This window comes from Neofelis nebulosa, chromosome 15 (genome assembly GCF_028018385.1).
Source record: "Neofelis nebulosa isolate mNeoNeb1 chromosome 15, mNeoNeb1.pri, whole genome shotgun sequence".
NCBI lineage: Eukaryota > Metazoa > Chordata > Mammalia > Carnivora > Felidae > Neofelis > Neofelis nebulosa.
The window spans coordinates 14,043,145-14,067,685 of NC_080796.1; the positions used below are offsets into that span (position 1 = coordinate 14,043,145).

Consider the following 24,541-nt stretch of genomic DNA (forward strand, 5'->3'; position numbering starts at 1 on the left):
GTCCATTTTAAGCCTTACTCATAGTATTTCCTTCAGACTTCCTCTCTTTTTCTCAGATGGTCTTACCGGCTTCTTTTCTTCCATTGTTCATTCATTATTTGTTCAACAACTGTCCTTGAATATCTGACAGGTACCTCCCCTGGGCTTTAAAGATAGAAACTTGACGAAGGCATGAGCCTTCCCCTGACTTCAGAGAGTTTATGGTTTGCCAGAGCAGACTGACATTAGTGAAACAAAATGATCCAGGAATTCTTGAAACATCTACGCAGAATCCAATTTTTCTGAATCACTTTTTGCATCTGAGTCATGGATGCCTGTGTTTTCCACCCAACACGTCTCCACCATCAAGATGCTGATGATGTTCTAACTTTAGAAACAGACTCCCTACTATTGTCTCTTCTCTCTAAGTAGACTTCTGTTCTGCTTATTTCGGAACCTTACCAGAAAATGTCAAAGGAAGATATTCTGACAGTAACGAAGCCTCACAATCCTTCCTCAAAGAGGCTTTAAGTGGTTTGTTGACTGAATATTGAGAAACCGTAGGAGCCCTGTCATGCCACTGAGAATAACAGCTAAGACCTGAAGTGACAACTCGGTCACAACTGTCACCCTGTCTACCGCAATCATAAGATGCGTACCAACATCAGAGTTGTGAAAATGTGAAGCCTGCATACTTTAGAATGAGTGACGTGTGGTAATGAGGGTTACTTTAAAATTCAGCAATAAATTTCAAAATTCAACTTAGAAACCTTAGCTTTAGTACGTAATTAACTTAGATTAAAGCTGATCACTCTTAATACTGCACCCAGGGAGGTAGATTCTAACCCCACCTTCTGTAACAGGGCTTCCTTGTGGTCCAGTAACCATACTCTGAACAGAAAGTCAGAGAATTCAGGCTCTGCATGTTCTTAGGAAACACAGGGATGTCTTAAACAGAACTTGTGATGCTGAATGCATGCAATGATAGGAAATTTTCTTGTCCAAATGAATGAACAAAAGAAAAAACCCTGCCGTATTCCCTGAAATGGGAAAGGTTATGCAAATCAAGTTTTTCTGTGAAAGTTCTATGGGAAAACGAATCATGAAATCAGAAGCCCGAAATACACTAGAGAAGAGACAATCTCCTGGGGTAGAGAGAAGAAATCAGAATCCATATTCCAAGGTAAACAGCATGACGGGATTGCAACCCAGTGAAAGGAGAGGTCATCCTGACAGCTTGGTTCCGAATAGGAGAGGAATGGACAATGCTCCTAACTTGTAGGTTAAACTCTGTCACTAGATGCTGCTTGGCCTTTCAGGAAGAAATTCGTCCTAGAGCTTGGGAGACCTCCAGCAAGACCCGCACACTGTGCCCCTCCCTTCTGAGAGTGCAGCTTACTGTTGCTGTTAAGGCAACAGGCCTGTTAGCCCAGTCCTGGCTCAGCTGGTGTTTCAAGCTCTCAGTCTGCTAGAATCAAACTGCCTTGCTCTCTCAATCCCTCCTTTAGTGTGCATGCAGACATATGGGAGATTAAACCTTCGGGTTAGACCATGCTGCCTGTAGACCCTTGTGACATCTTTAAGGAGCAGATAACAGAACTACTTTATGGAGTTGTATGTTGTTTAGCCAGAGCATTAATGTGTGAAGAGTTTCTTTCTCCTTTGGTTTTTTAGATGGATGGGTGGATGACAGATAAGTAGACGGACAGATAGACAGATTTGCAAATCTTAGCCATAGCATTAATGTGTCAAGAATTTCTTTCCTCTTTGGTTTCTTTAGAATATATGGATGGATGGATGGATGGATGGATGGATGGATGGATGGATGGATAGACAAAAACATAGATGGATGGATGGACGGACAGATCTTTAAATCTTCCATGAGATTTAAAAAGTTAAAGTTCTAGCTTTCTCACTCTTTTCATCGACATAGTTTCATTTCTATTACTCTTTGGCCCTCAGCCCTCCACCTCCCCTCATTTGTTCCCTTTGTGAACAAATTCATACATTTGCTGGGTGGCTGTCTCAAACACAGTCTGTGGTTTGAGTAAAGCTAACCCCGATGGTCCCTTGTTACCACTGTATGCCAACCAAGTGAACTAATTAGACAGAACCTTACTCATGTTGGAGAACAGACAAGAGCAAGAGGATCCTAACAAGCACCTGTTGGTTGGCCATCTTCAGCTCATCCTGGCATCCCATCCACAAAGCACTGAACACAGAGTATATATTTAATTGGCACTTTCTTGTGACTAAGCCTTACTCATTTAAATAAGAATTTTGCTATTTGAAATGAGACTAAAGCCCTCTCACTCTTCTTAATAACAACTCCCTCTTTTTAATAAAACGTCAATGATATTTTATTTCTGCATGGTTGTTTAATAACCTCTTTTAGAACAGGAAATAAAAGTTAGCAGTTACACATATTAAACATATTTATGCTTTCCAAAAGTGTTCAGATTTGGCGTTGGCAAGCTTTTCTATTGTAACGAGTCTCAAAACTCCAAAATATTTCTTATAAAAGAAAATATTGTTCTAACCAATAGAAAATCCTTCCATTTCAGATTTTTAAGTACATAAAATGTAGAGGTTTTTTTCAAATCAGAAGAGTAGCAAAAAGCTTTGATATTAGACCTGCTATTCCCTTAATGTCTGATTTTAATTTTGAATTATCTGCTCAAGATATTAGAAAAAAAAAGATTACCATAAAATAGCCAAATAGTTGATAGAGCTACATCTGGGTGATTCTAATTACTTTTCTAGAGCCTTTAGTGCTATCTATGGAGAAGTTACATTAACTTATGGGTGCAAATCTCCACATTTTAAATATTGCACAAGTAGTACATGTTTCTTATTACCCATCAGTGTGTTCATAAATTCTTCATAATGCAGAGCTTGGCCTATAGAGAAAAAATAGGCAAAGATTTCTACTTGCCAGTGGGAAACTACTTTTTTTTCCTCCAGCTTTATTGAGGTATAATTCAAGAATATAATTGTGTATATTTAAAGTCTACAGTGTGATGATTTGGTATACATCCCTCGTGACATGATTACCACGTTCAGGTTAATTAACACATCCATCACCTCACGCAGTTACCTTTATTTTTCCTTTTTGTGATGAGAACCAATTTAAGACCTACTCTTTTAGTAAATTTCAATACTACAAGACAATGTTAACTACAGTTACCATGCTATGCATTAGATCCCCAGAACTCATTCCTTTTGTAACTAAAAGATGCTTCTAGCATCTCCCCCATCTTGCCCAGCTACCTGGTAGCCAGGATTCTACTCTCTTTCTGTGACCTTGACTTTTAAACTATTTTTAGATTCCACATGTGAGTGAGATGACAAGTATTTTTGCCTTTTTCTGGCTTATTTCACTTAGAATAGTGCTCTCTAGTTCATCCATGTTGTTGCAGATATCAAGATTTCCTTCTGTGTTGTGGCCGAATAATATTTGTGAGTGTGTGTGTGTGTGTGTGTGTGCGCGCGCACCACATCTTTATCTATTCATCCTTGACAGACTGATAGATTGCTTGCATATCTTCACTATTTGAATAATCCTGCAATGAACGTGAACATCATATCCCTTTGAGGTATTCATTTTGTTTCTTTTGGATCTATACCCAGAAGTGGGATTAGCTGGATCATATGGTAGTTCTTTTTTTTTTTTTTTTTTTTTAGGAATCTCCATGGTGTTTTCCATAGGGGCTGAACCAGTTTACAACAGTGTACAAAGGTTCCTTTTTCTTCACATCCTTGCCAACACTTGTTATGTCTTGTCTTTTTGATAAAAGCCATTCTAACAGGTGTCTGGTGATATCTCCTTGTAGTTTTGATTTGTGTTTACCTGGTCATCAGTGATGTTAAGAACCTTTTCAGGGTAACCTGTTGGCCAGTTGTATGTCATCTTAGGAAAAATGTCTATTCAGGTCCTTTGTCCCTTTTTTTAATCAGGTCGTTTTTTTACAGTTGGGTCGTATAAGGTCTCTATATATTTTAGATATTAGCCCCTCACCATATATAGATGGTTTGGAAATATTTTCTGCCATTCTATAGGTGGCCTTTTCACTTTGTTGATTCTTACTTTGCTGTGCATAGCTTTTTAGTTTGAAGTAGGCCCACTTGATTATTTTTGCCTTTTGGTGTCATATCCAAAATATCATTGCCCAGACTGGTGTCAAGGAGATTTTCTTCCCTGTGTTTTCTTCTTGGAGTTTTATGGTTGCAGGTCTTACCTTTAAATCTTTAATCCATTTTGAGCTAATTTTTGTGAGTGATATAAGCTAAGATGGGGTTCAATTTCATTCTTTTGATAATACTTTATTTTTAAATTATATTTATTTTACCACATTATTAAAAACAGGAGGAGGGAATGCTGTGCTCATTCCGTCAAATTCTAAATGTGGTCCTTGCTGTTGCTTATTTGAATTCAAGAAAGCTATACTCATTTGCATTAATAATCCATATTATTATTCTCATGCTCATGGATTAGGCTGAATAAAACCTGCAGGGAATATATATTCCCCAAATCTGAGTATAGGGGTATGTGTAAATTTTATTTATTTTTTAATGTTTATTTATTTATTTTATTTTATTTTTTGAGAGAGAGAGAGACAGAACATGAGTGGGGGAGGAGCAGAGAGAGAGGGAGACACAGAATCTGAAGCAGGATCCAGGCTCTGAGCTGTCAGCACAGAGCCTGATGCGGGGCTTGAACCCACAAGCCATGAGATCACAACCTGAGCTGAAGTCATATGCTTAACTGACTGAGCCACCCAGGCGCCCCAGGGTGTGTGTAAATTTTAAATTTAAATACAAGTCGCCCCAGTTTCCAAGTTGGAAATTTTATCAGGTGACTTCTGAACTGCTTGTTCCAAATACATGTAGCACAACTTGGGAATTTTATGCTTATCAAGGTTTTTATACTTTGGTCTTAGTGATTTATAACTTTTCCCAAGTCTAACTCCACAAGTAAGGTATGATTATATGTGTTAATTTAAGGTCGTATGGGTTGGGGTGCCTGGGTGACTCAGTCGGTTAAGTGGCCAACTCTTGATTTCAACTCAGGTCATGATCTCACAGTTTGGTTTATCAGTTCGAGCCCCACATTGGGCTCTGTGCTCACTGCACGGAGCCTGCTTTGGATCTTCTGTCTCCCGATTTCTGGCTCCCTCCTGCTAATGCTCTCTCTCTCTCTCTCTCAAAAATAAATAAACATTTAAAAAATATTAAAAAAAAAAAAAAACAGATTGTATGGGTTAAGCTAAGGTAACATTAACAAGTATATTTTGGTAATTTCTCCGGAGTAAACTTTATATTATTCTGGCTTTCATTCCCACTGCTTGAGAAGCTGCCATTATTAAAGATAAGGTCTTTTGTTTTCCAAGTGAAGAACTGTCCCGTTGACTCTCACGACTCTCTCTGACTGTCTTGAGGTCCTTTGGGCAGGCGTCTGCTCTGGTGGTGGTCCAGACAAAAGTCAAGGTGCCCTTGCTGTCACCCAGGCATGCCTTCCATCCAGCTCTGGTCTCTTTTCACACCTTCTCAAAGTGGGTGACACTTAGGCTCATGCTTGAGTGCATGAAGGCTGGTGCCTTTGTTTGACTCTATTCATTGCAAGGATTCCTGTCTTCTCCCTTTCTTTACAGAATACCAAATATTTGGCACCCAGGCAGGAGCTTCTTCGGACACATTATACTTTAACAATCATTAGCATAGTAATAAGTACAGCATTCAGAAGCACAGACTCTGGTGTCGTATGGACTTGTACAAAAATTCCAGGCCTGTCATTTGCTGTTGGATGCAAGCTTGGGCAAGTTACTCTGACCCCCAGTGTCTTTTTCAGTAAAATGGGGGATAATAATATCTCCTTGAGGGTTATGGAAATTTGATTGGATAATGTATAAAAAACATCTGGTGCAGGTGCCTAACTCATAATCAGCTCTTAATAAATGACATCCACTATAACCACTGTCTCGTAGCCAGGTGTGTTATTTTTGTGTGTCAGCTGTCAGCCGCTCTTAGTCCAGATTGAATTCATTTCTGCCCCTAGGGCACATACCCAGCCCTGTGATTTTCAAGGAAAGGAAGGCCTAGTTCTAAACACGTTACAATTCATCTTTGGGAATGCATCTGGTTCATGCGCCTTTATAGTTTTGCACTCACTCTAGCTGGCTTCAGTTTGTGAGAACTTTCCAGCTGGCAACACCACTGTGGCTCCATCTGTATTTTCCATCACCATTCTAAGATCCACCCAGATTAGTTTGCAACTCAGTATGTTTAAATTCTCAGAGGGGTTCATCTGGCACGTATACTATAATATGTCATCCGTTTGCTCTAAAATGGAGGCTCTTGGGCTAGAGGTTTTATTTCTGTTCCTTAATACATAAGAACTTTGTCAGGCATGGCCTTTTTTAAGGGAAATTAGATGCATATTCAGCCTTGTGACATTATAGAAGTAAGGAGAATTTTCCTGTTCAGTCTAGTGATGACCTTAGGCATTTCTGTCCTGGTGATACTAGAATTTGGGGAGGGTGTCCTTTAAGAGGTGAAGAGGAAGGCAGGAGTAAATATAAATAAAGGAATAAATAAAAATGTTCCTGAGAGCCTCATGACCATCATTTCTAGCACCTGGTTTCCTATCTGGGGTGTCTGTGAAACTGTGTGGAGCCTTCACACATCTTCTTCTCTGGTCTGCTACCCCCTGACTTTGAGCTGGAAGCAGTCACGTAGGGTGTGGTCGCCGCAAGCATTGGTGAGTAAGATCTCTTACTTCTGGCACTTGGTGTCTACTTTCAAGTTCAGTATCCTAATTAGACCTGCTTTTCCAATCAAGACCGTAAAAGCTAGTGTGAGCAAAGATGCAAAGCCGTTTCCCTTGTTTCCAGCACATTGCTCAGCTCGAAACTACAAAATTTCCTATCGTTTCTGTGCCCTTATTCTTTTCCATCATAGTTTATCTTATCTTCCATCATATTTGTCATATTTTATCTTATCCCTTTTTTAACCACTTTTTCTCATGCCTTGCTTATTCTACTTTCTCTTCCATAAGTTTCCTTCAGGTCTCCCAGCCAGATCTTTCCCTCTTCCTAAGATCCCATCTCTCTGTGTAGATACATTCTGCCTTATATATATATAGTTGACTTTCTCCCAAGTCAACTGGGAGAAAAGGAAAAAGAACCCAGTACATCCCCCCCAAATTCCCCTTTGCCTGCTTCCCTCCTTCTTCCTCCCCTTTTCTCCATGCTTCTTATGTATTCTGTCTGTCTGTCTCTCATCGCTGCCCACCTGCAACCCTCTAGCCACAGCCTGGCTTCTGCCCCCTGCCCCACTGAAACTCACTGGAGTTTGTTATTGAACTCACTGGAGACAGTTAGACCTTATACTGCATGACCTTTCTGCAGTTTTGAACAGCAGGCATCACTCTTTTCTTTTCCTTGGAACAGTGTGGTCCCCTGATTTTCATGGCCCCATTCACCCTACACTTTCCTCTTCTGTCCAGCGATTCCTTCCCAGTCTCCTCTGCTGATTTCAGTACTCTTTCTGTTCCTTACAGTTGGGCCTCCTCTATTCTCTTCCTTTTCCTCTCCCTTCCCACCTACCACACTCCTCCCATGCTGACTTCTGTCCAGCCTGTGGCTCCATCCATCACCGACATGCTGATGGTCCACACATGGTGGTTTCTGAGCCCCAGGCTTATACAATGTTCAACATCACACTTAGTGTTTCTACTTGGATATTTTTGAAATACTTCAGAAGCAACTCCTCCAAAATTAAAGGGCTGTAGCACCCCTACCCTGCCTTCAGTGTTCTTCTTCCTTCATGTTGGATCTTAGAAAATGGCATGACCATCCTTCCACTGGTTCCAAGAGAAACCCCTGGGTTATCCTTGACTCCTCCTTTTCCCTAACCTCTGAAACCAAACTGGGCTATGGATACACAATCTCAGAATCTCTGGAAACTCTTCTGTTTTCCTAGTCTGCCTCCTCTACTTGAGCTTACACCTTATCCTTTTCCTCTTGAATGATGGCTGAAGACACGCTAGCAGTTGTCCCTGCCTCCAATCTTAATGGTATTCTCTTCTCCATGCAGAATTGTTAAAAGAGATGCTGAACCATGTTAAAAATTTTATGATTTTATTGAAGCAAAACTTGTTTTGAATCAGACAGGGGAGACCTAGAAGTGGTTAGCAGTGCTCTATAGACAGGAGCCGAGCGAGACTTGTATGGAGAAGGTGCCAAAGCAAAGAAAGGAAATTATTTGATTGGCTGTAACTTAAAGCCTACTTGGCTATTTGTGTTTCGCTGACCTTAGGTTTCAGTTTCTTAAACATGAGGCATTTGCAGTCTTGGGTTTGGGTTTGCTGGCATAGACTGCTAAGGCATTAAAGCCACCTCAGTCTAATGGCCTCTTGGGATAATTAATTTAACGGAATGATGCTTCTAAAAATGAGCAAATTCCCCCTGCCTTGCCTTGCCCTAACATTTGTTGGTGGCTGGCCATCGCCTGTAGTAATGTGTCCCAACAGGGCTCTTAGGCCATTGATGGTGTATTAGATGACTTTAGGTCTTCCTGGATTTTTTTAAATGTATTCTTTTAATATACAGGATTAATGTCAGGATAATGTCAGGATAAGATAACTAGCACGTTGGACCCATTATTTTATGGTTGTTAAGTGCTTAAAGCACAGCTAGGTTAAAAAAATAATGACAATTACATTTTATTTGAATATAATTAAGTAAATAACAGCTCAGGTGAGAAACAGTCTTGGTTAAGAAGACAATCTAGAATTTAAATGACAGCATAGAAAAGAGACTCCAAATGTTTCATCAGGGTTTCCCCAAAGGTGTATCCCATAGGCCTCTGGTCTGAGCCATGCCCATTCCCATTGTCTCTCAGGATATTCACCACACTGCCAGACCCATTTCTACTTCTAGACTTCACTCCCACTGAGGGCAAGATGGAGACTGGATGCCTGGCACATGTAGGCCAGTGTTTGTTTGATAAATGCCCCAAGCTTTGGCTATGGGAAGCATCACATAGAGCGACTTTCAGATTTTCCAGATTTCCATTTAAGTCTTGAATTTCTTATTCTGTTTTTTTCTGTGGAAGAGACTAGGCATTGTGGTAAGTTGCTATATTTAAAATCAGAAGATTTAGAAGAGGCTGAACAATTTTGTCTGACATGATAAAGACCTGGAGAGGGGAGGGCATGACTTTCTCTGTATTAAGAAAACTGTATTAAAAAGGAATTTCTCTATGTTTAAAGCCAAGGATGGTTCTCAACTGTTATGCTAATTAGTAGATGCTGGTACAAGCATTTTGAAAATATGAAATGCTATAGAAATGCTAATTTCCATGGAAATTTGCATAGTACCATTCTTCTGATAGAAAACAGTAAAATGGCATTTGAAGGGTTGATCTAATCCAAAATACTTTCGTGTGCATTTCTGTTCTTTTAATAAGCTCCTGTGGAAATCAGAGATAGGAACATTATTTTCAGTGTTCTTTTCCATACGGTCATTTGCCCAGTTGGAGGGTGGCGTAGAGACTCATACCTAGAAGAGCATGTGTGGTTTTGCTGAAGAGTTGGAAGTTCTTCATCCACTCCATAAGGCTAATTAACCCAAACAGGAAAAGGCATTATGTGATTTCCTTCTCAACAAAAAGCTGAGTATTACTATTTGACTACCCTGTCCATAGGGTTTTGTGGACTATTTTTCAGCTCACCTTGGAAGAGGGTTTGAGGAGGTGCAGAGATACATAATCTTGTCCAATTATTAAGGAAACTACTATTATGGTTACCCTTAAAGAAAGGATAGATGCAAAGTAACTGTATAACAAAATGTAAAATAACTAATAAATGTAAAGTGTATAGAACACAAAAATAGAAAACTATTTTTAGTTTAACGAGTGCCTTAATACTAGTTATAACAACTTGAGAAAACAAGACCAGAAGGGCTGGGTGTCATGGCGGGATTCGTGCCGTTGCATCGCCATAGCCTCGCCAGAGACAGGACTCACCTAGGATGTGATCTAGCTTCAGCCAACCCAGTATTCTCCAGGCCTGTCATCCTCAGCCCCAGCGGCTGCTCAGAATTAGGTTCACAAAGGTGATGTGCAAATATGTATATGGAAGCACAGTTCCTGAAATTAGAAACAGATGGGGTGATAAAACAATGGGATTGGGGCGCCTGGGTGGCTCAGTCGGTTAAGCATCCGACTTCGGCTCAGGTCATGATCTCACGGTCTGTGAGTTTGAGCCCCGCGTCGGGCTCTGTGCTGACAGCTCAGAGCCTGGTGCCCGTTTCAGATTCTGTGTCTCCCTCTCTCTCTGCCCCTCCCCTGTTCATGCTCTGTCTCTGTCTCAAAAATAAATAAACGTTAAAAAAAAATTAAAAAACAAAACAAAACAAAACAATGGGATATCCACAAGAGGGAATGAATACCAGTTATTCTCCAAACTCATGTTGAGGGCAGAGAGCCACTGACCTGGGTAGAACGGTGAGAATAGAGTGCTAAGTGAAAAGCAGCAGTCTGCAAAACCAAAAGCTCCTGTATTATGTCGTTTTCATTCAAGGATAACCTAATGCTATATATGTGAAAAGATGTACTCTGACGCATTAATACGGGTTACCCATGAGCAGCGAGATGACAGGTGATATGTGGTGTCCTTTCTATGAAAGCCTCGGCTAAAGGTTAAAGGCTCAGATTCTGGGGCTGGGAGTATGTCGCTGGCTCTACCACTTGGGTGACTTCTGTGAATTATTTAACCACTGGAAACCTGTCTCCTGACTTCTACAGTGGGTTAATGATAGTGACTACGGTAGACGGTTGCTTTGAACAGTAACGAGATAATCCATATACAGTCTTTTGCATAGTACCTGGCACACAACGGTATTGATAACCATTTTTCAAAACAAACCTCAGCCCATTTTACGAAGGGAGAAGCATTGTCAAGAAGGAGAGGAAGGAAGGAGGTAAGAAAAGGGGAGTTAGCTGACTCTGTAAATGCTGCCCTGAGATACAAGACGTCGGTGGGGCCTGTGGGGTGAGGGACTACAGAGCTGTGCCCTCTGAGGGTTGAGGGCTGGACACACTGCTCAGCTAGAGGCCTGTGCCCCCATCCCCACCCCCTAATCTCCCAGGGAAAGTCCCTCATTTATATCCTAAAGGGCTTCTCAGCTGAAAATTCCAACACTTTATAAATATTGGATGAGAATGAGTTAAACTACCAGTGGGGGCTAAGTCTTCCTGCAGTTCTGAGGAGGAGGTGACAGAGACAGATTTAACTCATCCTGACAGGCTTGGTAATGGGTCTGCACTTCTTCCTGAAGCCAGGCTCCACTTTCCCCAAGGAACCCTCACCATGGAGCCCCACAGGGGTGCTGAGCAGGTATCTTCACTTGAGGCCCTTACAGTCAACAAAGAGGCTGAGGAAGGAATCTAATTATTCACAGAGCAAAGCTGATGAGAAGGCAGATGCCAACCTGGGAACATGTAGACTCTGTGCTGTGCTCCTGTAAGTGAATTTCCTGTAATCATGCCTGGGTAAAGGTTGTTCAGGCTGCAGATTGGGGACGGCATTACGGAAAGCTGCTGTAACACCTTTACTCTGGTTTTATTCAGTTTCCCCGAATGCAAATTATGCTTATCTTTCAAATTAACCTTCTCTAAAAAGCTTCTCTTTTTTTTTTTTCTTTTCCTAATCCACACAAGTCCTGGAATAATCGGTCATAATAATAAACCTGTTCATAAGCTGACTGGAGTTTCACGTGATTCGTTTAAGATTGTATAATAACTCAGTTACATTGGGGAATTAATATGGAGTTAATTAAGCTTCTGAGTTTCCATTTGAATTTCTGAGTTTGGTATTCATATTATTCTGATTTGGAAACTCAGCTAGAGCTTTCTCTTCTGATTGGTTCTTACTGAGATCATGCTTAGGATGGCTCAGAAGTTTATATGCATCCAACAGGTCATTGACCACCTACTGAGGCATAATAAGAAGTTGAGGTCCTGACCTCTATAATCTCAGAACAACCATGAACTATGCAGAATTTCCAATAGCTCATTCTCCTGAAAGAAGTGACACTCTTCTAAACTTTATACTAATGGCAGGTGGAAATCACAACCTGGTCATCTTTCTCCCTCAGTGGTCTCTAAGCCTGTGATTCTGTAAAAGGCTTATGCCTTTTGCTTTGCCTTTACTGCACTCATTTACAGCCAACACTGGACTGACTGACTGACTGTTCTCACTAGCTCCAGCCCCCAGTGAGTGTTTCTTGTGCATCAATTCCTATCAATTTCTAATCTGTGTCCTATATGCTATAATTCAGCTTCATTAGACACTCCTTTGTTTTGTCTTCTTGTTGTCTCTGTGTGTCTTCCGTTCCTGTGATCAGGGACCACGTCTTCCAGGATTACCTCTGCCACATCATGAGTACCTCTGCTAAAGCTTCTCTGCAGGGGTACGTCATCATCCTAAAGTGCAGGTTAGAGAGTGCAGATGCATTGTACCCCCTGATTTCCCATGCTATCCTAAAGAATAGGTGTTTTCTGCATCCCCAGACAGCCTAACCATGGATGACACACTATAGCAAGTAATACGTGTATGTATTTCATCCCAAACGGAAAACATATTCATTCTGATTTTGTTGTGAGACTAGGAAAATGGTCTAGAAAACAATCTGGTAGCTTTGAGGCACAGAGAAGAGCTGCTTCTGGGCCTCCTTAGTCCTACTACGACCAGGACATGGAAACACCAGCTGCCATTCCAAAAAGTCACGGTTTTGAGGAACTCATTAGTTTTACAGTCCAAGAAGTGCATGGGATGTGAATAAACATTTGGGCTAAAAAGCAAAAGCTCTATTGAACCTTGAACGGAATAATGTTAGGAAGGGCTAAATTACTCTTTCGTCGGTGATGCCTCAGAAGGATATCCCAAGAGCTCTGACATGTGAACCCAGGTTTTCCAGGGCGGCAGAGAGCCATCCGTCTGTGAAAGGTCCACAGTGGACAGAAGGTGGCCCAGGAACACTTCCAAAGCCCACGTTCCCCTTCCATCCTTCCTAAAGTCCCCTGAGCCAGGAGACACTCAGTTGGCTGCATTGAATTACCTGCTGTGTATCCACAGCTACCCATGCTCAATAAGTGTTTACGGACTTGAGTTTCCAGACAAGACTGGGTTTTAGCTCTCTTAAACTGAGAGTGAGCGCCTCTGGGAATAAACATCTCTTCCTGAATTATGCATGTCTTTACCCTCTGATTCAGCTCTAAGGTCTTCCCAATCTATTCCTCTTGTCTTCATGGTTGCAGTTAAAATCTACCTCATTTTAATTGATCTTTAGAAGAAACTAAGAATGTCATTCATTTCTGAATTCCAGAAACAAGTTGTACACACTCCAGGCCCTCCTCTGACCAACTTGGTTCCCTACTCTCCTTGAACCTCCTTTTCCCACCTGAGGCTGCCTCCCTGCCCCACCCCTGCCCCTTTGTTACAGTCTCAGAAGTCACTAGCAGGCATCTGGCCCACGTTCAGTGTATGCCAGTCCATCATGTGACACAGCAGCCTGGATGTTTGGCAGCCTTGGATGCCTCTTTTTTCTCTTTTTCAGTGTTGCAGGACTCCAGTTAGTTACTCCAATCAAATTGCCTGAGAAGACATTTTTGTCACTTTTATGTTGATTTCTTTCTGGGCAGAGGAGTGTTTTGTTTTTGTTTTTGTTTTTTTTTTTTGTTTGTTTGTTTTTTTATTTTTTTTATTTTTTTATTTTTTATTTTTTTATTTTTTAATATATGAAATTTACTGTCAAATTGGTTTCCATACAACACCCAGTGCTCATCCCAAAAGGTGACCTCCTCAATACCCATCACCCACCCTGCCCTCCCTCCCACCCCCCATCAACCCTCAGTTTGTTCTCAGTTTTTAACAGTCTCTTATGCTTTGGCTCTCTCCCACTCTAACCTCTTTTTTTTTTTTTTCCTTCCCCTCCCCCATGGGTTTCTGTTACGTTTCTCAGGATCCACATAAGAGTGAAACCATATGGTATCTGTCTTTCTCTGTATGGCTTATTTCACTTAGCATCACACTCTCCAGTTCCATCCACGTTGCTACAAAAGGCCATATTTCATTCTTTCTCATTGCCACGTAGTATTCCATTGTGTATATAAACCACAATTTCTTTATCCATTCATCAGTTGATGGACATTTAGGCTCTTTCCATAATTTGGCTATTGTTGAGAGTGCTGCTATAAACATTGGGGTACAAGTGCCCCTATGCATCAGTACTCCTGTATCCCTTGGGTAAATTCCTAGCAGTGCTATTGCTGGGTCATAGGGTAGGTCTATTTTTAATTTTTTGAGGAACCTCCACACTGTTTTCCAGAGCGGCTGCACCAGTTTGCATCCCCACCAACAGCGCAAGAGGGTTCCCGTTTCTCCACATCCTCTCCAGCATCTATAGTCTCCTGATTTCTTCATTTTGGCCACTCTGACTGGCGTGAGGTGGTATCTGAGTGTGGTTTTGATTTGTATTTCCCTGATAAGGAGCGACGTTGAACATCTTTTCATGTGCCTGTTGGCCATCCGGATGTCTTCTTTAGAGAAGTGTCTATTCATGTTTTCTTGGGCAGAGGAGTGTTGAATGAGCTTTTACGAAACTAAAGAGAGCAAATCCAGTAATGAAAACCTGCCTGTAATCCCCGAGACATGGGGTACGTATTCCACTGAAGAATTGCTGGAAAACCTCCAGATTAGGGGTCATAATAAGACTTACTAAAGTCCTGTCACATATCAAAACATTAGCCATTAAAAACAAAAAAGATATGTTCAGCACATTGACAGTATAATTGGAGCTAATGGTAATAGTTGCAACTGGCAGTAAGGTGTTTTATGTACTTGACTTTTATATGAGATCAATGTTAGTATTATTTCCATTTTACACATAAGGAAACAGGCATAGAAAGGAGAAATCATGTGCCTAAGGTCCCATTTTATTTTTTTATTTTTATTTTTTTTAACGTTTATTTATTTTTGAGACAGAGAGAGACAGAGCATGAACGGGGGAGGGTCAGAGAGAGAGAGGGAGACACAGAATCTGAAACAAGCTCCAGGCTCTGAGCTGTCAGCACAGAGCCCGACGCGGGGCTTGAACTCACGAACCGCGAGATCATGACCTGAGCCGAAGTCAGACGCTTAACCAACTGAGCCACCCAGGTGCCCCTAAGGTCCCATTTTAATAAAAGATATGTGTTGTGCTAGTGCTTGGCAGAATGCCCCATGCATGTGATTTTAATCAATATTTTTGCATCTTTATAAATTATGCATTTAGCAGAGACCTTAGACAATGAGAAGAACATCCATCCTCTTCAGTTTAACTCCTCTGCTTCTTAAATGAAATGAAATGAAAAAATTCTGAAATCATGGTAGTATTACTGTGCATAAAACATAGCTATTGTATAGTATCTGTTTTGAAATTTGGCAAAGCGTGATTGGTTGTTCTCAGCAAGAGCACTGAAGAATAAGGGCCGGCACTCTTCCTGGTCCTACGCACAGGTGTTACATTGTGATGAAATAAGACTCTGGTTTTGGTTATACCTCCAGGACGGTGAGCAAGTTGCCTTCTCAGTCATTCATCTATGCATTCATTCTGTTAACAGATGTTTATTGTACCCTTCCAATGCACTAGTGATGAAGCGCTGATAGAAATGACTTCATCTGATTTGGATCGTTAAAAACTCTTCCTGGCTGTTGTTGGGAAAAGAGATTGGAGAATTGAGTCCGGGAAACCAGTTGGTAGGGCTGTTGGGTTACCCCCAGCTAGGAGATAAGGGTGGCCTGGCCTGGGGAAGGTAGACAGAAATGAGCATATTCAGAAATATATTTTGGAGATAGGACTGGCAGACCTTGATTATGTATTGCCTGTGGGAATGGGTTGGGGGAAAGAGAGAAAGCAAGGATGACCCCCAGGGTTTTAGTCTGAGCGACTGAATGGAGCGTGTTTCGTTTACTGAGATGGAAAGGGTAATGGAGAAACAGGCTCGGCATTTGGGGAAGATGAAGAGCTCTGTTGTGGGCACAGTAAACTCTGTTTTGTGCTTATTAAATATGCCAGCAGAGAGATTAATTTAGGTCTGACCTCTCCCAGGAGTCTAAAACTCTGAGAAGAGTCAAGCCTGCAGATAGGATTTGGGGGATCATCAGCTTAGAGATGGCATTTACAGCCATGGAGCTGGATACAGTCCTCACGGGAGTGAGTGCAGCTCTAGAAGGGGGCCCAGGACCAAGTTCAAGGGCTTTTCAACATTTAGAGGCTTTGTAGAAATAGAGAAACTAGTGAGGGAGACTGAGAAGGAGGAACAACTGAGGTAGGAAAAAGGAGGAGAGAAAGGTTTTGTCTGAGCTTGCTGAGGAAGACAGATGGAGCCACTGGCTTTGGGAGCAGAGTTCTTTGGTGAACTTAATAAGAGCACCATCAGCCAGATCGAAGTGGATTGAAAAATGAGTGGTTAGGGGCGCCTGGGTGGCTCAGTTGGTTAAGCGTCCGACTTCGGCTCAGGTCATGATCTCACGGTTTGGGAGTTCGAGCCCCTCTGTGCTGACAGCTCAGAGCCTAGAGCCTGCTTCGGAGTCTGTGTCTCTTCTCTTTGCCCCTCCCCAACTTGTGCTCTGTCTCTTTATACTCTCAAAAAAATAAATAAACGTAAAAAAAATTTTTTTTAGTGAGTGGTTAGGCTGAAAAGGTAGAGATGAGTATTTATAACTCATTCCAAACATTCTGCTTTGAAGAGAAACAAAGAAATGGAGTGGTAGCCATAGCGGGAGACCGAAACCAAACTTACTAGAGAAACAAAGAGTTGTCTGGTAGCACAGAGTGTTCATAAGAGGCTTGTGATCATAATTTTAAATTCAAAGGGATCACCGTGGCTGTGAGATTTTCTCCAGCAACCTTTAGCTGGAAGGTTAGGGAAGCATGGGGTTGAATTCCACTGGGTTGAGATTTTTATCAGCAAAATGGTACAGAGAGAAAGAGGTGACCATGAGACATAAACTTGATAGAGCAGGAACTCACCACAAGAGGTGTGAGATGGACATGCAGGCGGGGTAAGGTCAGGGATTTAGAAACCTCAATGAGGTCAAAGTAGGGGTGTGACACAAGCGAGCTGGGAGGAGAGGAAGTAGAGTTCAGAAACCGAGAGTCTTAAAATCACCATTTCCTATGTGCAGTTACTGGAGATGAAGTTTTGGAGTGATGGGAGTCCAGAGCTGACGGCCAAGAAAGAATTCTTGAGACGTCTTTGGTGCAGAAAGGTGATTTTATTAAAGCACAGGTACAGGACCTGTGGGCAGAAAGAGCTGCAGTAGGGTTGTGAAGAGTGACTGGTTATAGACTATGGAGTTGAGGGAGATGAAGTCAAGACGAAGTTTCTTAAAGGGATTTCCACATGCTAAAGAACACTCACAGATTACTGGAGGCCTAGCTATGATCAGGTAAGGTTGTTTTTGCCTCTAGCAAAGTATTATCATTAGGACAGTAAGGAGTTCCTGGAGATTAGGCTATTGATAAGATTGCCTTTTTTTCTGGTAATTTACTAGGATATTTGCAAACTGATGGAGACTCTATCAGTTTAACCATTTTTCTGTCCCTGCCTTTGTTCTTGGGCAACCAGGAGTGCCTGAGGAGTATCACACATATCCAAACTGGGCAGGGTAGGGGGGAGGTTGCTCAGCTTGCATTATGCTCCCTCATCACTGGTAATAAGATCTAGACTGTGATGGGGGTGGGTTACTAAAAAGAAAAGGAGGGAAGGATCAGTGGGGGTATTTGGGCAGAGCAGCTGAGGGGCTAGTGTGTGGAGTGGATTCTCCTTGTCCTTGTGGTTGTGGCAATCAGTGGCAATCACGCAGGAAAGTGGTGAGGAATAGAGAAGGCAGTTGACTATAGTCTTTAATGAATGATCAAGAACCAGGAGGTTGACAAAGGATAACAGCAAGCACTAGTGATGGGGGACACAGCCAAATGTCATGGACTTCACTGTAGCTTGGGATTTTGAGAGATGAAGGAAAAGTAGTTTGGAAGTGCAAATGGAAGCAAGGAGAACACTCACCTCACTTTGTAGCCCTGAGGTCCTAGGAGTGTAAGAGAGAAGTCTGAAAATGGGTTAATGGCATCAGAATCACTGAGAACTTTGATGGAATGGCTTGTTTCAGACTGATCCTCCAGCAAAAGACTATAAAAGCAGGATAAAATACAGCCACACAAAAGAAGACCATTCAAATCTATCAGAGAGCAATTAAAGCCTCCAGTCTTTGTGGGGCGTCGATCTGACCTATGGAAGACTTGTTAGGATGGGCCCTGTATTCACTGCCAACGTTCTTTGGAGGCATTTCTCACTTACATCTCAGGGACTAGAGATCAAGCAGAAAGCAAAAGCCTCGACTTTGCTAGCATATCACTGGGCTGAGGAGACAAAAACTGGAATTTTGCATAAAGCCCATTATGCAATCAGAAATTACCAGGCAAGTCACAGGAACAAATAACAGAGCCAACAGAAGAAAGTCATTAGAAACAAATCTACAGAGATCCAGATATTGGAGAGGGACTTTGACACCACAGGTAATTAGTGTGTTTAAGAAAATAGATAACAGGGTGGATTTTCACCGAGGAACTAGAATCTATTTTTTTAAAAAATCAACTGGGAATTCCGGAACTGAGAAATAAGGAAGTTGTAATGTAGAATTCCATGGAAAGGTTTAATTGCAGATTAGATACACAGAAGGGGGGTGGGCAGTAATGGATTGTTAGTCAGTAGAATGTATCCACAGAGGTAAATCACAAAGAAGAGGATGGAAAACAAAGATAAGATCTTAAGAAACATAGGGAATGTGGTTAAGAAATCTAATGTTAGTGTGGTTGGCATGGAAGAACTATAAGGAAAGGAGAAAAAGTAATATTTGAAGAGATGCTGTTTTTACTTTTCCAAACGAACAAAACGCATCAAGGTAATCTACAACCACCAAGAAAGATGAATACAAAGAGAAGCATAATCGTATCATAGGAAAACTGATGGAAACCAAAGATAAAGAAAAAAAGCTTTTTAAAACACCAGGAGCAAAAGACATATTACATCTAAAGGAACAACAGTGAAATGGATAATTGACTTTTCAACAGAAGTTACCGAAGCCAGAAGACAATGAAATGGCATCTGTAAAGATCTGAAAGAAAATATTTGCTAACCTGAAATTCTGTGCCTGGAAACCATGGCCTTCAAAACTGAAGGCAAAATTGAGATATTTTCGTACAGTCACAAACTGAGAGAATTTATTGGCAAAAGATTTATTTTTAAAAACCAGTAATAAGGTGAATTTTTAGTCAGAAGGAAACTGATTCTAGATGTATGCAAAGTTAGGAAGGAAGGAATGAAAATGTTGGGACGGGTAAATAAGTGGGCAAGTATAAATGAATACTGACCACACAAACAACAGTAGTAATGCCTTCTGGGGTTGGAAATATGTGTAGAATTAAAACAGCACAAAAAGCAACAGGGAGTAAATGGAGTTAAAAATGCGTAAGGTCTTAACATTGTCCAGAATGTGGCAAAAATAGCAATTTCAGGCAATCTATAGTGATTCAAGGACACAGTTTACTATAATCATTAAAAGGGCAGGTTGGATAAGTTGAAAACTAATTTCAAGGTGATGTGTTAAATCCAAATATATTAGTAATTATATTAAATGTAATTTGTTTAAATTCTGTTACTAAAAGACAACACTTATCAGGCTGGATTGAAAAGAGATTGCTCATAAGAGATCATAAGAGATTGATTTTATATGTTAGGACACAGAAAGTTTGACAGCAATGGTGCACCAATCTGTATCCAACTGGGAGATAGATATTGCACAGTAACCTAAAATGAGGGAAGTATAATCTAAAACATTTATTTATTTTTGAGACAGAGAGAGACAGAGCATGAACGGGGGAGGGTCAGAGAGAGAGGGAGACACAGAATCCAAAACAGGCTCCAGGCTCTGAGCTGGAGGCACAGAGCCTGACGCGGGGCTCGAACTCACAGACCACGAGATCATGACCTGAGCTGAAGTCGGCCGCTTAACCGACTGAGCCACCCAGGCGCCCCGAAGGAAGTATAATCTAAAGAATTACTTACCTCTGATCCAGAAGTGACTCCAAGGTATATAAGACAGCTCAATATGTTATCCTAGGGGTGAAGGAGAACACCAAAGGCCGGGGTCCAGTTGCACTAAAGAATGTGCAGATATCCAGCCACATTGGATAGCAGAGAAGTTCTAGCTGGTTTGTCTGTAGTCACTGGGCAAGTAGAAAGCAGCTCTCCAGAGTGCAGGCAGTCTGCAATTGGTGCCCAGGTGTGTGGGCCTGCAGAGGGAATGGGGGCTGATGATGACTTTTCTTTGTGGAGTGTTGCCAGAAAAAATAGAAGACACCCATAGTGTATAGTATAGTATAGTATAGTATAGTATAGTATAGTATAAGTGTGTGCCAACACACTAGTGTGGGATATACTAAAAAATTTTTATTTGTTGTTTATAATAAATTCAAATTTAACTGGAAGTCTTGTTTTCTTCTTCTAAATCTTTCAGGTAGGATTATAAGATGCAGGCAAGGTATAGGCGAGCTGCAGCAGGTCACTAGGCACACAAGTAAGCAGAGGAAATGGGGACTCTGGGGCAGGCAAGAACTCTCGGGCATTGTGTCCATGTGGCTGCAAGGTCACTGAGGGACCATGTGTGTGTGGGTAGGGCGGAGCACCACCAGTGTCCTCACATCCACACCTCTGCTGCACCCACAGCAGTTAGAAACAGCAGGAGAGCCCCTCCCTCCTGCACGGTCCCTCCAATGCCACTACTGGGGAACCTTACCCTCCTGCCCACTGTGCAGGAGAAATTCTTCAAGGAACTCCCTCAATTATAACTGAGCAAGTACTAAAAAATGAATTTGGGGCGCCTGGGTGGCGCAGTCGGTTAAGCGTCCGACTTCAGCCAGGTCACGATCTCGCGGTCCGTGAGTTCGAGCCCCGCGTCAGGCTCTGGGCTGATGGCTCGGAGCCTGGAGCCTGTTTCCGATTCTGTGTCTCCCTCTGTCTCTGCCCCTCCCCCGTTCATGCTCTGTCTCTCTCTGTCCCAAAAATAAATAAAAAAAAAATGTTGAAAAAAAAAATTAAAAAAAAAAAAAAAAATGAATTTGGAGCCAAGAGCCAATATATTGATAACCGGTACATGAAGCTTTATTCTTTCCCCTGCCAACCGCAGAAAATGTTTTTCTTTACCCGTTGTATTAGGTAAGGTCCCCTTCCTTTGATGTTAAATATGAATCAAGCCAAGTTAATGATGCACCGTTTCCAGAGTAAATGACAGACGATACTAGTTTAGGTAATTTTACAGGATCATGGAATTTGGCAACTCATCTACCCAGCTCCCTTGTTGTTTTTATTTTAGTCATTTGAAACAAACAAGAAAAAGTTGGAGAAATAAGTTTAAGAGAATTCCACTGAACTGCATCCTGTTTCATGGCTACTGGTGGGAAGAGTCATTTATTTATCCCTTGCTTATCTGTGTGAAAAGAATAACAACAACTTTTCAGTGTTCTGGGTCTTTTTATAATTTTTAATTTGGGTATCAAACTGTCAACTTGAAGTTTCAGTAGGTTGTGAACCAAATTCTTTCTTGACAGGTAGCATCCCTGAGGATATTTTACAACTGGGATTACATTTTTCTAACAAAAAGGTCAAAAATAGAGAAACTCTCAAGTTGAAAAAGGAATGGGCATATGTAGAGGTTAGCGAAACTGCCCCCACCAGCCAGTTGTGAATCCGTATTTTTAGAAGCAGGTAATGTTTTTTCCCCAGGGTATTGCATCTTTGTTTTAGATCAGTTTATGAAAAGCTTGTTTAGAAACTCTATTGTGTTGTAGAGCAAAAGATTTCCCTTTGAATGTTTTTTAATTAAATTAAGTGATTTTTATTGAGGTATAAATGATATTATATGCCATAAGCTATATTAGTTTCAGGTGTACAATGTTGTACAAGTGTATATGTTGTCAAATGATCACCACATTAAGTCAGGTCAACAGTGGTCACTATACATAGTTACAAGTTTTTTTTACTTTTTGTGATAAGAACTTTCAAGATTTACTCTCTTAGCAACTTTCAAATATGCAGTATGGTATTATCACTATGGTCACTATGTTGTGCATGTCCATGACTCCTTTATTTTATAGTTAAGTTTGTACTTTTTGACCTTCTTCACTCATTTTGCTCACCCCCTACCAATCTGTTCTCTGTATCTATGAACTTGGTATTTTGGTTGTTGTTTTTAGATTCCAAATGTAATGTAAGTGAGATCACATGATATTGGTCTTTCTCTGTCTGACTTAATTTCACTTAGTATAATACCCTCTAGGTCCATCCATGTTGTCGCAAGTGGCAAAATTTCATTCCTTTTAAGGCTGAATAATATTCCATTGGATAGATATATCACATCTTCTTTATCCATTCATCCGTCCATGTACACTTAAGTGGTTTCCATATCTTGTCTGAACAATACCACAGTAAACATGGGGCACATAAATGTTTTCAAGTTAGTGTTTTTATTTTCTTCAGATACATGCCCAGAAATGGAATTGCTGGATCATGTGGTAGCTTTAATTTTAATATTTTGAGACGCCTCCATACTGTTTCCCATAGTGGCTGCACCAATTTACCTTCCCACCAGCAATGTACAAGGTTGCCTTTTCTCCACATCTGTGCTAGCATTCAACTCTTGTCTTTTGGATGACAGTCATTATGACAGATGTAAAGTGATAATCTCATTGGGGTTTTGATTTGCACATATCCTTGATGATTAGTAATGCTAAACATCTTTTCATGTATATGTTGGCTGTGTGTCTTCTGTGGACAAATGTCTATCCAGATCCTCCACCTACATTTTAATTGTATTGTTTGGTGTTTGTTTGTTTGTGTGTTTGTTTGTTTGTTTGTTTTTCTATTTGAGTTTATGAGCTATTTATATATTTTGGATATATATTCACCTCTTATCAGATATATGATTTGCAAATATTGCCTGCCATTCAGCAGTTTGCCTTTTTTATTTTGTTGATGGTTTCCTTTGCTGTGCAAAAGCTTTTTTTTAGGTTGATACAGTCCCAATTGTTTATTTTTACTTTTGTTGCCTTGAATACTTTAATAGTATTTAAATTTTATTGGCTTCTAAGTATAAGGTTTATAGTTATTTCCAAAAATAAAAGTAATCCTGCTGGAGATTTGAGAGAAACCCCTCAAATTCTTTACTAATTAAACTTTCATATATAACAGCTTACATACAATGTTAGGCCAAATGAGAAACCTATGAAAATAGATAAGAGAATTCAGTCAGTTTCTCAGGATAGATACTAGTTTCTGGAAACTTTTGGATTAGATTGGAGGCCTTCTGAGGCATTTCTTTTAATCCATCAGAAATAATCACTTGTACATGTGCCTGAGAACTATGTAATCTGAAGTCATGATTATGAAAAGTTGAAGCTTGGCGTAAATACTTTCTTCTATGCAAATCAGGACATAGTGCTTTTGTTTGTTTTTAATAAGTTGTTCCCATTATCTGTACTGGTAACCACGAGAGGAACTAGACAATGTGTGTCCTAATAACAAGGCGCCTAAGAAATTCATGACAGTGATCCCTGGGTCCACACAGTCCTTCACTGAAAGGAAAACAGGTCACCATCAGTTTTTAAGGGTAGCAACAAACATGACAGCCGACACCCACCACCCACATTACTTTTAGTGCTCAATGGGCCATTAAAAAAAATGCTTTCTTTTGTTACCAAAGACCCTATGACTTTCAAAATCTTTCTACTCTTCCCTGATTTAAGTCATACAGCCAGTCTTCACCAATTGATATAGAACATGTGTCATTACATAAAGCTGCAGTTAAGTTTCCATGTCTTTATGCTGAAAAGTAGTTGGGCCAACTGTCACTCACCTCGATATTACTTTGTAGACAATGGGATTTGGACTGCATCAACTAAGATTAAAATTTTTTAATAAGGTAGAGAATCAGGTTACCACTCCGACTTTCTGTGTAATCATTGCTTACAGCATTTTCTCTTGTTAGAGAACCTGCTTCTTTTAGGTCTGTCCATTTTCCTTCTGAACATATAACTACACATGCTCTCCATCCCTCTCTAGATCCTGATGTCTTCTCTTTTAGAATAAGATCTTGCCTTCTACTTCCTTTCCATGGTCTAGGAACATTTGCCGTTTCAAATTTTCTGAGTTACTCAGACTGAAAGAATATTTAGGGGCCTTGTTGAATTACACACTGAGTTTTTGGCTAGATGCAATGTGCCAACATCAATCAGAAAGAATTTCATTTTAAAAATGGAATATTTTTGGGGCGCCTGGGTGGCGCAGTCGGTTAAGCGTCCGACTTCAGCCAGGTCACGATCTCGCGGTCCGTGAGTTCGAGCCCCGCGTCGGGCTCTGGGCTGATGGCTCGGAGCCTGGAGCCTGTTTCCGATTCTGTGTCTCC

General features: G+C 40.9%; 1 protein-coding gene across 5 annotated transcripts in view; it reads left to right on the forward strand.

Annotated features, from left to right (window-relative positions):
* PLD5 (phospholipase D family member 5) overlaps nt 1-24,541 on the forward strand; it is a 422,454-nt gene that overhangs the window by 262,918 nt on the left and 134,995 nt on the right. Inside the window, exon 1 of one of the 5 annotated variants that reach the window (XM_058701963.1) lies at nt 17,217-17,293. The exons of the other annotated variants lie outside the window; for them this stretch is intronic. The gene's annotated coding sequence lies outside the window, so the exon portion shown is untranslated. Of the gene's footprint in view, nt 1-17,216; nt 17,294-24,541 lie in introns of those variants that run through there. 5 annotated transcript variants of the gene reach the window in all.